The sequence below is a fragment of the Aotus nancymaae genome, unplaced genomic scaffold, assembly GCF_030222135.1.
Source record: "Aotus nancymaae isolate 86718 unplaced genomic scaffold, 86718_ANA_hifiasm-v0.15.2.pri h1tg000029l, whole genome shotgun sequence".
Taxonomy (NCBI): Eukaryota; Metazoa; Chordata; class Mammalia; order Primates; family Aotidae; genus Aotus; species Aotus nancymaae.
In genome coordinates this window covers 4,740,671-4,757,187 of record NW_026988442.1, presented here as the reverse complement: position 1 = coordinate 4,757,187, position 16,517 = coordinate 4,740,671, and the positions used below count along the sequence as shown (strand labels likewise).

At 36.6% G+C, this 16,517-nt stretch overlaps 2 long non-coding RNA genes across 2 annotated transcripts in view; one reads left to right on the top strand and one right to left on the bottom strand.

Moving 5' to 3' along the window:
• LOC105719364 (uncharacterized) overlaps positions 1–16,517 on the top strand; it is an 83,921-nt gene that overhangs the window by 42,521 nt on the left and 24,883 nt on the right. The window contains exon 3 of the long non-coding RNA XR_002477634.2: positions 3,902–4,038. This is a non-coding gene — a long non-coding RNA (uncharacterized LOC105719364). The remainder of the gene's footprint in view (positions 1–3,901; positions 4,039–16,517) is intronic.
• The window catches only part of LOC105719365 (uncharacterized), a 107,318-nt gene that overhangs the window by 80,858 nt on the left and 9,943 nt on the right, over positions 1–16,517 (bottom strand). The window lies entirely within an intron of this gene.

The following is a 16,517-nucleotide window of genomic DNA, read 5'->3' as shown; positions in this document are numbered from 1 at the left end:
ACCAGGCCGGTGAGTGTGTCCTTGCACCCCGGGCAAGGTGCATTATGTGGGCAAAGGCAGTAATGGTGTTGGTCTCCCAGGCAGCAGGCACAGATGGTAGCAGTGGCTGTAATGGGCTGAGAAGGCCAGTCCCAGTACCCCAAGTGGTGCTTATGGTAGGTACCCACAGTGGTGGTGGTGGCAGGTTGGTAGGCTTGTCCTCAGGCTTGTTAGAGGAGTACACAGATGTCAGCTGAGGTGGATATGGTGGGGCCTCCAGAAGATGTGCTTTGGTGTTAGAAACAGGTGTTCTAGGCCTGTTGTGAGGCTTCTTGTTAGTGCACTTGTACTGCTAGGGTAGCAGATGGGGTAGAACAATCCTCGGGTCCCTGGTGGCATGCTTGGAGAGTGGGTAATGCAGCTGGCAAAGCAATTATCTGCTCTTTAGGAGGTAAGCTGAGCTGAGTTGCTGATCTCATAGGCCAATGCACATATATATAATATACAGAGTTGCACTGACTTTAATTAACAATTTAGAATGAGATTATCCCTAGAATTGTTTTTCCTAGATTTGTTTAACTGATTATCCTAGAATTGTTTCTTTTAGTTCTGTTGCAGTTTGCTTAGGTATTAGCTTCCATGAGTCGAGTCAAAGAAAAAAAAAACTGCTTAGAGGAATATTAGGCCCACCGTTTTCCATATGACTGTGCTTGGTCAGCTATGATTATTCCTAAATCTATGCAACAGCAGTCCACAGTTCCTAGCATGAGGCACCAACAGAAATGCAGCCCCTTATTAGTTGAAGCTTCTTGCACCTCATTGGTGTTTTTTTCCTCTTCCCTTCTGCTATTTGAAAGTGGTTTATTGTTCTTAATTAGTTCAGATATATTATGTGGCATCCCAGTTTTGCCAAGTAAGAGGAATTGTCCAAATCAATGAATGACTTTTTCCTCATTAAAACTAAATATTGCATATTTTTTTGAGACAGAATCTCACTCTGTCATCCAGGCTGGAGTGTGGTGTCTCAATCAGAGCTCACTGCAGCCTCAACCTCCCAGGCTCGTGCAATCCTCCCATCTCAGCCTTCAGAGTAGCTGGAAATACAGATGTGTGCCACCATGCTCAGATAACTTATTTTTTATTTTTTGTAGAGCTGAGGCATCACTATGTTGCCTAGGCAGATCCTGAAATCCTGGCCCCAAGTGATCTTTCCACTTTTGTCTCCCAAAGTACTGGGATTACTGGCATGAGCCACCACATCTGGCCCTTAAAAAGACTATTTACAAAATATCAGGGTTATTTTATTTTTCCCAAGTGAGCGCCAGTTTTAGTTTTTTAAACTTGTGGTATTGGAGAGTTGGCACTGTTGGTTTGTTAGTGGTTGTTAACTAAGTTGGATATAGCCACAAGAAAGATAAAAGGGAGAAGTGATGGTAAGACAGAAGGAAGGAAGGGAGGAAGCAAGGTGGGGAAGGCAGGGAGAGAATGAGGGAGGCAAAACAAGAGAAAGAGAAAGGGAGATAAAGAGGGGGAGTGAGAGAGAGAGAAAGAAGCGGAAACCCCTGCCCACACTCCTGTCAGACCAAGCCCTTTAGGGATATTTTGTAAGCTTTAATGTGCAGCCTCCTTTTACTGTAACTTTTTTTTTTCATTACAAATAAAAACCTGGTATGTCTTTGAAGTTTTAACTGCATCAAAGAGTTGCTCCCATTAATTTAAAATTACTTTTTCTAAAAGCCTGTCTACCGTTAGCAATTCATGAAAAGGATGCCCTGTTTTCTGTCTCCTGAGTTCTCAAAGCAGAACCTCTTAATTGATCTTTCTGCATTTTTGCATCAAATAATACTGAGCAGAAAAAAAATGTCCTTTAACTCATAAAGTTGCCATGTCTATGAGACACCCTTGAGGCAGACAGAACTAAAGAAAGGAATCTGGCCACACTCCAGGTTCTGGATTTAGAAGAAAACTGGGAATTGAGAAAATGAATTTATATTTGAAACCAAGAAATACTAACTCTTGATTGATTTCTGTCAGAGTTACAGCAAAATATTTTTTAAAATAAACTAGCGTTTATAAAGTCTTTAAAAATGTGAATGTAAAATAGTATATTAATTGTTATGTTTAGAGTTTGCATGTTTAGAGTTGAAAAACATCTTAATTTTATTCCCTTTTTCTAAGTCCACACTTCATTTATTAAATAGATTAATTTGTTTCATGTTTTTTATGTTCTTCCCATGTAAAATGCTCATAATCTGTTTGTATTATATCCTTTACATTGAGAAATTTTATACATATTTTAATTTTATTCTCCCATCAGCATGTCTTGTTTTCCTTGTATAAATCAAAGAAGTGGACATGAACAGCCTAAAAATGATCTATCTTATTGTTGAAGACTATATGGCAATAGTCTATTTTGGAGAAAAAAAATCAACTAATTTTTCAAAAAACAACCAATTAAATTATGTTATTTAGGTCTGACTTTTTATTTAGTAAAATTAACTTAAAAAAAAAACCTTGGTTGCCTAGAAAGTTGAATAAATTACATGAAATTGAATTAATTGAATTAAATTGAATTAAATAAATTGTTTTAATTTTTTAACATCTTTATTTTTCCAAAATGTTTTGGATCAATTGTTTTATTCTTTTACAAAATAAGAAATTAAGACTAAGCATGGTGATGCTACATATCAGGAAATTATATTCCTAAATGTCACCTTCTTGGTAATACTTGGCAAAATTCCATGAATAACAACTCTAAGAGAATAAATATTTCCCAATCAATTATTGAGGATTCAGATGATAAACAAAATTTGTTCTATGTTATTAGAGCAGCCTGCCTATACTAAGCCCAAAATAACTACTTAATCTTTTAAAACAAGGGTTATAAAATTATTGCTAGTTAGGCTAGCATGTGGCTTCTTGCCAACAAATGCCAATAGAAAAGTTAACCAAATAAGTGAATTAGTGACAATCCATCTCTAATAGATTCCATCTCTAATATTCAAATATTATGTCTTCATCCAATATGAAGTGACACAAATCATATCTGGTCTTTTTTGTGTGAAATCTGACAATAAAGCTTTCCTGATATTATCTAACCGAGGTGATACATTATAATGACACCCAGGAGACCACACTGCAAGTGCTGGGAAAGGAAGCACAGTGTTTTGAAACTGCCAAAACCATGTGGATCATTTTGTTCAAATGTCTCCTCTTATTTATTTATCTATTTGTTTTTAAGATGGAGTGTCACTCTGTCACCCACACTGGAGTGCAATGATGCGATCATGGCTCACTGCAACCTCCACTGCCTCCAGGGCTCAAGGGATCCTTCCACCTCAGCCTCCCAAGTAGCTGGGACCACAGGCATATGCCTCCATGCCCAGCTAATTTTTCCTATTTTTGGTAGAGACAGGGTTTTTCCATGTTGCCCAGACTGGTATAAAACTTCTGAGCTCAAGTGATCTGCCTACCTCCACCTCTCAAAGTGCTAGAATTACAGGCAGGAGCCACCCTGCCTGTCCTGTATGTCTCATTTTAGAGACAACAAAGCTAAGGGCCACGGGGCTAAATTTGAGCATAAATTGATCAAGAATAGTATCTGGCTAAGGTTGGAAACTATATGTCAGTCTCTGATTGGATGAAAATAGGCATGAATGGCAACAAGAACTTAAGGGCTCTAGGAGAATTCTGACCGCAGAAACAGCAAGGGGACAAGAAGCAAATAGTGAATGTGCCTAGGGAACCTTGCTGACAATATTGTATGGAGTTTCCCTCTTAGCCTTGTGAAATTTGGTTCATTTTGAAGGTTCATTTGTTACTTTTATGGAGATGATTCTGCTGGCTCTAAATAAGCCATAGGAGAGCTAAGACATACCAGCTATCCTGATGTGGGTTAGCAATGTGATCCTTGTTTTTCCAGCCAGCTTATTGATACCTCCTATCACAGGAAGAGCCTTCCTTGCTGCCCTACCTGACCTACATAAAGCAATGGAAATAATTGATTAGGAACAAAAAGACCTTAAACCCATCTGTATTCAGCAAAAACTTCTACTGAAGGTGAGTGCATATCTAACGGAAGAGGTTTAATATACTGGTTAAGAGCATAAAATGTTGGGACAGAGCTTCAGGGTTTAAATCGCAACTCTGCCTCTAGCAGTTTGATGTTAGGCAAGTTGTCTAACCTAGTTTGTTTCTTTAAACTCATCTGTAACATGGACGTAAGTAATAATAGGGCTGTGATGAGTGCTACATAAGTCAACACATATAAAATGCTCACAATAGTGCCAGTACACATCAGTATTTCCTATGTGATTTTTCTGGAATGTGTTTTAATTCCAGATTTTTATCTAAAAACCTTTTTCTATCTGGCTTTATAACTACATAGACAAAAGTTTGAATAGGCAGCTCAGTCTCTATAAATAATTTTGTAAAAGTTAATATGGGAAAAAATTATTTGGCTTATAATAAAAATCAAATGAATCCAAATGTAAATTTTGGGGTTATTAAGGTATAGTGGAGTCCTCCTGGGTCCAAACATAAACAGACTAGGCTTTGTTTAAGGATTTGAAAACCCTGAAAATAAGGAAATGTGAAAATTAGCATCTTTACACACCTATTGCATGCTACAAACTATTTTAAGTACTTGAAAATCAGAACTAATAAACAACTTGAGTGCACTTTATGAATATAACGATGAGTGAAGAAAATCAAGTTGCAAAGTATTACGTTCAGTACTCCTCCAGTTAAAGTTGAAAATAGGCAAAATTAATACTTTTTATAGTTGTATCCAAATTGTTAAAATGTATCTTTTAATAGTCCATGAAAGTGATTATCATAAAAAGTAGTATAGTGGTTATTTAAGGAGATGAGGGAAAGGGTGTGTCATGGAGAAGGAATAAATTTGGAGCAAGAGTTCAGAATTTCTGGCAAGATTTAATTTGTCATCTTTCGTAATGGCTAAATGTATATTTACTTTGTGATTATGCAATATGCTCTACATTTACATTTATTCTCTTTTGTAATGTTGTATTATCACATTTTAGAATAAAAAGTAAACACAATGACATCAAACACTTAAGAGACAAACATTTGCAAAATTGCCACTATTTCCAGAGATTTTATTCTGCCTTGTTAGAAATGCTAAAGCTTTGCTCATGAGGTCTGATTCAACCTGAATATCAAATCCCCATCTCAGCTACAAATGCCTCACACCACGGGCAATTTGTAGACAAGACATACACAGCAAATTGGTCCTCAGCAGATATGCCTGACAACAAGTTTAATGAAGATGGCAATGTTTCAATACTAAATGAGGAATGAAACTTATTGGGATAATGGTGTCTTATAAAAAAGAATGATACACAAAGCATTTCATCATCCTTGTCATGTCTTACCAAAATAATTTCTGCCTTTTAAACTAAGCAATTGACTTGGAAACAATGTTTCAACTTGTGGGCTTACATTAATAGAAGCCAGCATAGTAATGAGATAAAACATATTAGTGATGAGTCAAAAAGTGAAACTGGTTTGGCAAATTCTGCCTCATCTCAGTGGCAAATAATTAACTGATAATGAAAACTGAAACCAATTATATTCAATCTAAGGTGAAGCTGAAGGTCAATTATTCAAGACATCAATTAACTTGAAAAAAGTTTATGGATTTCATGAACTACTGATTTTTACATAGGGTCAAAGATGCTCATGAGTCATTTATTGAGTATTAAATTATATTTATCAGTTCTCAAAATTCCCAATAATTGTGGATGAAATTTATAATTCAGTGCCAGGATGTATTTTCCACAAATGGCTAGAACACTAGTTCTATCCATGCATGCTCTTTTAGAACCTTGTCTTTGTTCCATCATGAATTAGAACCTGTTTCTTTTCACATGAAACTGAGTGGACTTATGACTAATTTGTAATCAATGAAATGTAATATATTACACTGCATGATTTTTGAGGCTAGATAATAAAAGATAATGTCTCTTGTCTTATTTGCTGGAATACTCATTCCTGAAGTTTTCAGAGGCTAGAGAAATCATTCTATAGCCCTGAGGGTGCCATGTTGTGAGGAAGCCTAAACTATCTCATATACAAAGAGCACATGGTAAAGGCCCAAGAGTATACAAAGAAAATGAGATGCACAGGCAACTGCCAGGTACTTTAGTCCCCCAAATTTAAATGTTCCATCCATAGCTACCATCTGACCATAACCATGATTCAAGACAAAAGTCCTTGCCAAATTTCTTACCCACAAAGTTCATGAGAGATAATATAACATTTGTTCTCTTTTCACTACAATTTGGATTGATCTGTCACATGGCAATATAAATGACCAATTTAGTTATTTTCTCAAACTTCAGGGCTGTTTGATCTCATTGAAAGATTACACACAATACTCAGGAGACTTCATATAATCATCTATGTAATGTTTCTGATTGATTAGCTCAAGGTATTTGATCAACCCTTGGAAAAGTTCAATATCATATGTTGAATTCCTGAGATGTTCACTTAGGAACATTTTGATAAATCCATGAATCCAGACTCTTGGTCCACAGTATATGATCTGGGGCAGCATCAGAAAAATGATAGAGTAAGGACCTCTAAAATTCTCTCCTTCATAAAAGCAATGAGAAAACTAGTAAAAATTATTAGAATTAAAATGTTCAAAACTATAGAAATCAATTAATGCTTGCAGCAACTCCTGGGATATTTATTCAAGAACAATGGCTGAATATTGGTATAAACACTCAGTTTTGCAATACTGTAGCACTATTCCCACCTCCAGTTCAACAATGTCTTGAAAACCTAAAGTCTATAATCATAGTAAAAATAAACATTGCATCCTGGAAGCCATGGTGGGGACAGAATGGATTTGGAATTCCTTTAAAATTGCATTCCTAGAGGACTGTTGTTACTTTACCTGGCTATCGACTCACTGAATACACTACTTGCAAGGATATCTGTTTTGACATGACTTGGAACTTGCCTAATATGAATAGCCTTTTCCCCCAGAAATGTTTGTTGAAACAATTAGAGGCAACTGTATAACACCATAGCTGCCTGAGGGAATGAATTATAGACTAAGCAAACAATAGGCAAATGAAAACCTTAAAAGGGGAAGTAGGAAAATAGTATGCCCACAGGGGGCTTTGAAAAGCTTTGATATATTCCTGGAAATCATAAAGGACAGTCACATACAGAAGTCTGTGTATATGCACAGAACTGTGTGCATGCTCACAAAAGACCTGAAAACCTAAGTTCTAACCTTGAGGCTCTGTGTCAACAGGAAGTGAAGGCTAAGGTAGAGTTGTAACTGATGGAATGTAGAAAGTATACCCCAACATATACACAGAGCCCTTCAACAAAGACTGTGGAAGACATTAGTTTTAGGCAATTAAGGAAATCTCTGTCCAATCATTAAATGACCATTAAGATAATTGAGCAGAGTCTTCAGTGATGATACGTAATGAAGAATATAGATTAGAAGAGTTTTAAATTTTAAAGTTTAAAGTTTTATTCTGATAGCTTCAAGAGGTATCTAGTAATCATTTCTAGTCATGTGGCCTTTCCTATTATTCTTCTTCCTATTGTAAATGGTATATTTTTCTGTGAATATTTTCCTGGGTGTCCTTTTTGGTTTTATTAAAAAGAGATATACATTAATCTGTTAATTATTCTAAAAATATTATTCTTTTATGTTTAAAATTTTTTTAAATTAAGTTTTCCAGGTTTCCTGGACAAATAATTTTATGATTGGAGAATAACACCACATTTAGTCGTTCTTTCTTAAACATATAACTTCATTTTTATCTTTTTTATGTGCATTGCTAGTTTGATAGTTCAGGATATAAATTTTGGTATATATCTAATGAATCAACTTTATCCATATTCAGATCTTATCTATGACTTGCTTGTTTTCTCTACTTATTTCCCATTAGCAGGCAGATCAAGTTTCCATCTATAATTTTTGTTTCTGTCACTTTCTCCCCTCATTTCTAGATTTTGCTTTGTGTATTTGAATACAGTGCCATTTGCTACATTAAAAAATATCAGGAAGGATATTTCCTCTGTATAGTTGGTTTATATCCTATCTATTATAATTTGTGCCTTTGGTCTTATTAAACAAATTTGGATTGAGTTCCAATCATCCAGTACTAATGTTGGAACTGCAGCATTATTTGTTGTTGTTGTTTTTCTTTAAAAAAATTTTTTTATTTATCTATATTTTTGCACTTTACTTTCCACATTTCTGCTTACATTTTTTAAGAGTGTCATATTTACGATACAGTGAGATGTGACTGTTGACTTAGTCACTTATATCAGTTGTGAATTTATGAACATGCCAGAAGTGTTTATTTTAATATTGTTGTTTTATTTTAAATGGTATCCGTTACTATTTTCTCTATCTTCTCACATTGCTACATTGGCTGTCTTCCCTTCCTATATCCCCTCCTTCCTCCTGCCGCAGTCAAAATTTAGAATGCATTTATTTTTTGTTTATTTTTCATGCATTTGATTTTATAGCTATAAATAATCTATAACTGTAAATAGTCTTGATTTAGTAACTTAAAAATAAGATAATATCTATAAATAATTTTTCATATTGGCTTCTGGGTTTTTGCCTCAATTCATAATTATAGTTTACATTATAAAAGTTTCCTAAGGGTTATTGCATTTACATTACATTCTGCCAGTAAACTGCTCATTGCCTTTGCCTAGAATTTGTATCTGATTGAATCCATGCTCTCCATTGGTTACATGTATTTGACTAATTTATCATTTGTGCATTCTGTTTGCTCACATCTTGGTTAGTAGCATCACAGTTTGTCAAGTGGTTACTGGCAGTCAGGTGAAATAAAGTGCAGGTGGAAGCAGTGTTGAGAGTTGAAGTGACTGAAGCACTTACTCACTACAACAACTGTAGTGATGATGGAGATTATAGGTCACCTAGCTTCTTTTTATGGTCCTAGATAGCACAGAGAGAAGAGGAAATTGAAATACATTAATGTACAACTGAGAATATTGCTGGAAAATCGGAAAGCCTTGATGGCAGCCATAAAACAATTTGTCATCTCCTGCAGCTGTGGAAAAATATTTGAGACCTTGTCCTGAGATTAGGTCTTGCTCTATGCAACCACTTCTTGCTACTCTGCAACCCTTATATTTTACATGTTAAAGTAAAATACCATATCTCTTGCACTAAAGTTAGGCCTCTGGAGAAGAAAGACTGGTACACTAAGTTATGAGAAGTTGGTTTAGTTGGGCATATATATGATTTCCTTAATTTCCACTGACTCTGCCCTGTTGGTTAAGGAAACCCCTTTTTCTCTACTGAGAAATCCACTCATCTTCTGTATAAAAGACTTACAATGAGTGCAAGACTTGGACATATGGGGCAATTTCTCACAAGAGAATGTCAATTGTTTTCAGTACACACCTCCATCATGCTTTATCACCTTCAGTGCCACCATGAGATTTAAATTCCAGCATAGCTCAGACACATGAAACACCGGTCCTGATCTGGAAATAGAGCCGTCTGTGTACCAAAGGAGTTATAGAATTTCACCAATCTGTATTGGCCAGGCTCTGGAGGTATATTTTTATATATATAACAATGAAATCTAAGGGTATTGGACCAGAAAAACAGAAAGAAAAGCCTTGAGTATGATAAATTATTGACATGAGTACTTTCACCTAGAATTTGAGATTAAACTTATTGGCTTGAAAACTGATAAATGTAACTCATGTTCTGTTAAGTCAGACACCTGAAGTTTGAATAAAATAAAGTTGAAATGCTGGAACATCCTTGGCATCCTAAAGAAATCTAAGACATCAGGTAGATGGGAGTGTTGGTGAAGATTTCTTATGTGTGACTTGCTTTTCCTAGGGCAACCAAAGAGATTATATGCCTAAGACTGAGGGGTTTCCTGGGACATGAGATTATCAGTGCCAACTCCAGAACAGTCCCAGGAAAACTGTGATGCTTGGTCCCTTAATCTTCCACTCTCTCACTGTACCCCTGAGAGGCCTGTAAAACACTCCTTTAGGAGGCATAAAGAATGGGGCCTGTTGTGGGAAGTACCAGGGAAGGACAGCCTCAGGAAGAATATCTAATGGGGCTGGGCTTAATACCTAGGTGATGGGTTCATCTGTGCAGCAAACTACCAGGCACATGTTTACCTATGTAACAAGCCCAAACCTGCACATCCTGTACACGTACCCCAGAACTTAGAAGTTGAAGAAAAAAAAAATCCACTACTGATCAAGTTCTGGCTCTCATCTGAGCTACTCAGCTACTTGGGCCTTATGATCCACAAGACCTACTAGAACTTAGATGTCTGTGGCTGGAAGAGATGGTTCATGAACACCCTGGCAAACACCAACAGGAGAATCACACTATACATTTTTGGGGCTTTAGAATAAAGCCATCTCATCTTCAGGTAACAGATATTCTTCAGTTAAAAAGCAACTTCTAGCTTGTTACTGGGCCCCGATAGACTGAATCCCTGATTATGGAGCATCAAGTGATTATGCAGCCTGAATTATCTGTCATGAACTGAGAATTATTTGATTCACTGAACCATAAAATTAGATGTGCACAGCTGCACTTCATTATAAAAGAAGAATCATATTTGTGAGATCATGACTGAGTCGGCTTGGAAAGTACAACTAGAATGGCATGAAGTAGCTCCATTTTACCTCTCCTCTTGCTGTGCTGCCCCTCCCTCTTTCTACATACAGTAAGTCAAGGGAAGCTCTATGACCACTAGCGGATGAGAAAAAAGCTCAGACTTGGTTTGTGGATGATAGGCATGGGCTGCTGGCACCAGCCAGAAGTGGACAGCTATCTTTCACCGTTATCCAGGGGTAGCCCTCCAAAAGTGTTGGGCACCATAGACTCTCTGCTTCTTATAGTTGAAAATCAAGTCTTCGAGGTGGAAGTGACTCCTCTATTATATATAAAACACACATAAATTTTGCTTCCTGTCTCTATCAACTTTGGAATCAGATGTTTGGAAGTCCCAGTGCCCATGATGACAATGCTTCTTCCAGGCATATGGCCATTGGATTCTCATGAATTAACACTCCCCTTTCCCTACCACCACTTTGAACTTCTTGTGTCACTGAACCAATAGGCAAAAAGGGGAATTACTCTGCTGAGTAGAGTGGTTGAATTGTATTACAAGGGAGAGTTTGGGTTGACATTACACATTGTAGGTAAGAAGAACTATGTTTGAAACCCAGAGGGTTTTCTGGCAGGATCTGTTAGTACTTTTTTTTTGCAAATAGCTCTAGTCAATGGAAAACTGTGGCAATCTAAGATTCAGATTCCACAAGAATAAAGGATGGGTCACCACACCAGAAAGATAAACCATTCAGCCAAGGTTCTGGCATAAGACAAGAAAAACATAGAATGACTGAGGACAAAAACTGCTTTAATTAACTGCTGTGTTTCATGCATGCCCAGATATAGAAGTAGAGACTGCAATTGTCTCCTTCCTGCCAGATCTCTGACAAAAGCATCATATTTAACATGAACATCTCTATTTGGATCTTTAAGTTTCACAGAAGAAGTGTGGTAGGAACTCATCTGGGTGCTGTTTGTTCTCCTTTTAGTCCTGAGTTTAAAGGTTGGATATTGATGGTGGTGTTATCTCAGCTCTCCAATTACATCTGGGTAGAGGATCCTAAGTGGAGTTCTCAGTAGCTATAATTCATAAGTTGTCAATGTTTCTGGCACATTTGAATTTTCTTGTCATCAAATTTATTATACCTACCTTGTAACTAATTCAGTATGTTGCTTTGGTTGGGTTGTTTGTCAAACTATGAATAATATCCCTAAATTCAGGAATTCTACCTAGATTTGCTTGACAAAAATAAAAATAACTAAGAACTTTTATAATATTGCTTAAACACCCTCTTCTTAGAAATCAAACCTATTTTCAGACTAGCTATGAGAAAGGAAGAAATGGATGAACTTTTTGTGAGATATAGGTTTTTAATTGCTGAGTTCTTAGATTTTAAGAGTCAGATTTGTATGAGGTGGCTCCCTTAATAGAGTTAATTTTTTTATATTTTTAGTATTTTTTGTTTATAAATTCCTGCTGGTTATTGTTTAAAATTGAATTTTCTCTTTTTTGAATCCTCTCAGACTTGTGAGCACAATACGTATTACCCAATTAGGAAGCAAAACTTTTGAGTAAAGATTCAACTGAAATACAGAAAATGCAAATAAGTGAAATAAAAAAAAAAAGTGAAAAAAAAGACTTAGAGTCTTTGGAAAAGTCTTTCCCCAAAGACTGTAAGTCAGCTGGCTTTTCTTCCAGATTTTAAAACTGTTCTTTAGTATACAGAAAATATTACCAATTGATTTCATGAAGGTAGCAGAGCATGATATTTAAATCATAGCTTATTTTATAATTTGTCATTGGACAGTATCTTACTGTTTCACAATTCAACCAACAATATTTAATACTATTTTATGCATATCTTATAGATGAGATAAGCAAGGTTTCAAGAAGTTGAGAGATGTTTTAAGACTGTCAGTATGTCAACTCAGAAATACTTGGTTTCAAAGGCAGAATTCTTTATTATTACACAACCTTGCATTCCTGTTTAACATAATAGATCTATTCCTTCATTCTTAAATTTCTCTTCTTTTTCTGATTCCTATGCCACTAGACTATTCTGGTTTTCTTTCTTTCTTTTTTTTTCTTTCCTTTTTTGAGATGGAGTCTTGCTCTGTTGCCCAGGTGCAATCTCAGTGGCACCATCTCAGCTCACTGCAGCCTCTGCCTCTGGGTTTAAGTGAGTCTCCTGCCTCAGCCTCCCCAGTAGCTGAAATCACAGGTGCCCACCACCACGCCTGGCTAATTTTTGCATTTTTAATAGAGACGGGGTTTCACCATATTGGCCAGGCTGGTCTTGAACTCCTGACCTGAGTGTTCCACCCACATCAGCCTTCTGAGGTGCTGGGATTACAAGCATGAGCCACTGCACTCGGACTCTTCTGGTTTTCTTTTTTGATTCTTTGTCTCTTTCTTGTTATTCCCCTCACAGATTCCCCCCCACCTTTTTTTCTCTGTCCCTTTAATGTTAATGTTCTCCAGGATTTTGTCTTTAATCTTTATTTATTCTCACTGTGTAAACTCTTCTGGGCCATCTCATCTAAGCCATTATCTTTTAGTTTAGATAATATTTTTAATAGACAACTATTATGTATATTTATTATGTACAATATGTTGTCTTGAAATATATATGTATTGTAGAATGGCCAAATCAAGCTAATTAACATATATGTACCTTATATTTTGTTAATAGTGTCAGGATAAAACTGCTAGATATTAACCCAAAAAAAACCCTATTTTCCTGATACATAGTCTTCACCTTATACTCTACCTGAAAGTTTCACCAGAAACATAACATACATAAAAGTGATGAACTGAAGAGAAGAAAAAGTCAAATTCTTTTTTTGAATGCCAAAACAATTTCCTGAAACTCATATCAAGGACAATATTCTTAAAAATCTAGGCTATAGATTAGCACAAGCCAGACATTTTATAACTTCAAAACAAGACCTGAAGGCAATTTAACGTAGAGACTTTGACTTAAGCAGTATTGCATAAAACAATCGATAAATGACTTGTGGATTCCCTGAATGGAAAATAAAGGTTCGTTTGATGGAGATGAGAGAGAATTTCAGAGAGGAGAGACAGAGCATCAGCATGGGTGAGTTCTTAAGAAGGAATTAAACTGCTTTCTGACTGAATCCTGGGACATGGCCTAAAGAACAGAAAGTCTGGACAGGAATGAGGGCTTTACAAGGGCAGAAGAGACCTATTTCTTTCTCCCAGGTCAAGACAAGGCTTAGTGTCTAGATTACAGCGATTCAAAGTATCATAGAAATGTTCTCCATGTCAGCATAATCTATAGAGCAAAAACAAGCAGGGCAGGTACAGGTGGACTGTTTCCACTCTCACCCTCTGGTCTCCTGATATCGCAGAGAAGTGTGGGAAAAGATGTCAATTCTCCTATGTCATAAGATGCATGCCAGAAGACCTAAATAATCCAAGTTTTTTGGATACAGACATATTACAAAAATTTGCAAGATTTCTTGAAGTTGAAGACTTCTTGGCAAAAAGTACCTTGAATAGAAGTGTGGCCAAAGGTCAGGTGTAAGAAACCATTTCACAACAGATGCCAATAGAGGAAAGGACTGAAGCTGCCATTTGGCTGACCAGGTAAATGGTTTACACTGATACAAAACAAGCCCTCCAATAAAGAAGATATCTCATCACGGAGAAAGGGAGAAGACAATGCCAAATTAATGAGATTCCTTCTAAAAGGCCTAACCACCTGCAAGTTAATTAGGTGGCTCTGCTGATCTCGACTTGCTAGCTTATATGTCTGGGTATTGGCTAACTGTTGACTGATGGTGTGTATTCAGCTGGAGTGAAGTAGGTGTCACAGCCCGAGCCATAGCTTTCATTCTCTAGGAAGGAGACTAGCTCAGTATATTCTCAAGACGATATAAGAGCAAGAGAAGAACCAGAATCTCACATGCTGATTTGTGATCCTCTGCAAGCATCACATTTGCTAACATCCTTTTTACCAAAATATGTTTCATGGCTAGACTCAGGAATAAGAGGTGGAAAAAATAGACTCCAGCACTTCAGGGGAAAGAATGGAACAGTCACGTGACACACAGGCAAGTAGTAGTAAAGAGACTACAGAGAGTGAGGGGAAATTGGAACTCTTTTTAAGTACTCAATCTATCAAGGGAAGGAAAGGGAAAAGTGCTGGGAGGATTTGGAAGGCCCACCAGAAGTGGTATTACATGGGTACTTAATTAAGAAATAAGCAGTAATAAAAAACTGAAAATTCTCAGATACAAAGATCAAAGCATTTTAAATTTCCATCTAACATTCGAAATCTAGACCTAGAGGAAATCCTCAGAACCATTTTTTTCACTCCTAATTAAATATCCATTAGGAGAAAATTCATATCCCCTGTCTCCTTCAGACTGTTTAGTGTTTGAGTGGTCATTGTCAGTTTTTCCTTAAGCACGTTCTTTTCTCTGCTAAGCTGGAGAAAAGCAGGTCTATAATCCTACAGTGAATTAAAAAACCGCTTCCTTTTTTGTTTAGCTACATCAATTTTTGTAACCAGTCTATTTCTAAACATTTCTGTCTGCAAAACTTTGATCATTTATGTAGGCTTACCTAATATATCAATTTCCCCTTGAATATATTTTAGATATAAGAAGAAAAATGAAGCTCAGTGTACTAATATGAACTTGTTCATGTGGCGAAAGTTGAAAGATTGCATTCATTCTTGCCAGACATGCTCTTTACATAACCTAGGATCAAATGAACAAAGTAGCAGTATCATTACCAGGGTGTTTATAAAACTTGTGATCTACTCTGGCTTCTGGATCTTTCTTTTCTGTCTTTTTTTTTTTTTCAGAACTATTATTCGCTTCTATTTTAGATTTGGGGATACATGTGAAGGTTTGTTACACGGGTAAACACATGTAATGGGGGTTCATTGTACAGATTATTTCATCACACAGGTATTAAGCCCAGTACCCAATAGTTACCTTTTCTGTTCCTCTCCCTCCTCCCAACCTACTCCCTCAAGTAGACCCCAGTATCTGCTGTTTCCTTCTTTGTGTTCGTAAGTTCTTATCATTTAGCTCCCACTTGTAAGTGAGAACATGTAGTGTTTGGTTTTCTGTTCCTGCATTAGTTTGCTAAGGATAGCAGTCTCCAGCTCCATCCATGTTCCTGCAAAGGACGTGATCTCATTCTTTTTTATGGCTGCATAGTATTCTGTGATGCATAGGTACCACATTTTCTTTATCCAATCTGTCACTGATGGGCATTTAGATGGATTCCATGTCTGCTATTGTGAATGGTGCTGCAATGAATGTTTGTGTGTACATATCTTTATGGTAGAATGATTTCTATTCATCTGGGTATATACCCAGTGATGGGATTGCTGGGTTTCATGGTAGTTCTACTTTTAGTTATTTGAAGAATCATCATACTGCCTTTGACACTCCCACCAACAGTGTATAAGTGTTCCCTTTTCTTCGCAACCTCACCAGAATCTGTTATTTTTTTCAAAGTCAGAACTTTCTAACGACAACAGTTACAGATGGCTGGAAGCGAGCTTAAGAATGATCTGTTTCTCTTTCCCTAAACACAAATACCATTTACAACTTACAGTATTTTCAGGTAGATGTAGCTTCACTTTGGATAGACAAGAAGGTTACAAAGTCTGGTCACCAAAGATGGCTCTTAAGAATTGTTTGGACTGTTCTCTGCAGTACTTTATCAACAGCACAATTCCCCAGGAGCTGAGTTAAAAACAAGGCTTCACTTGTTTGAAGTGCTAAGTAAGATGAAGGGCTGACAGCACAAGGAGTAAAGCTTTGGTCTTCCATATAAACTCCGCCCTAGAAAGTACTGGTCTAGGATATAAGTAGTGAACCTATCCCAAGCACTATCATCAATTTTAGCTGTTTTTTT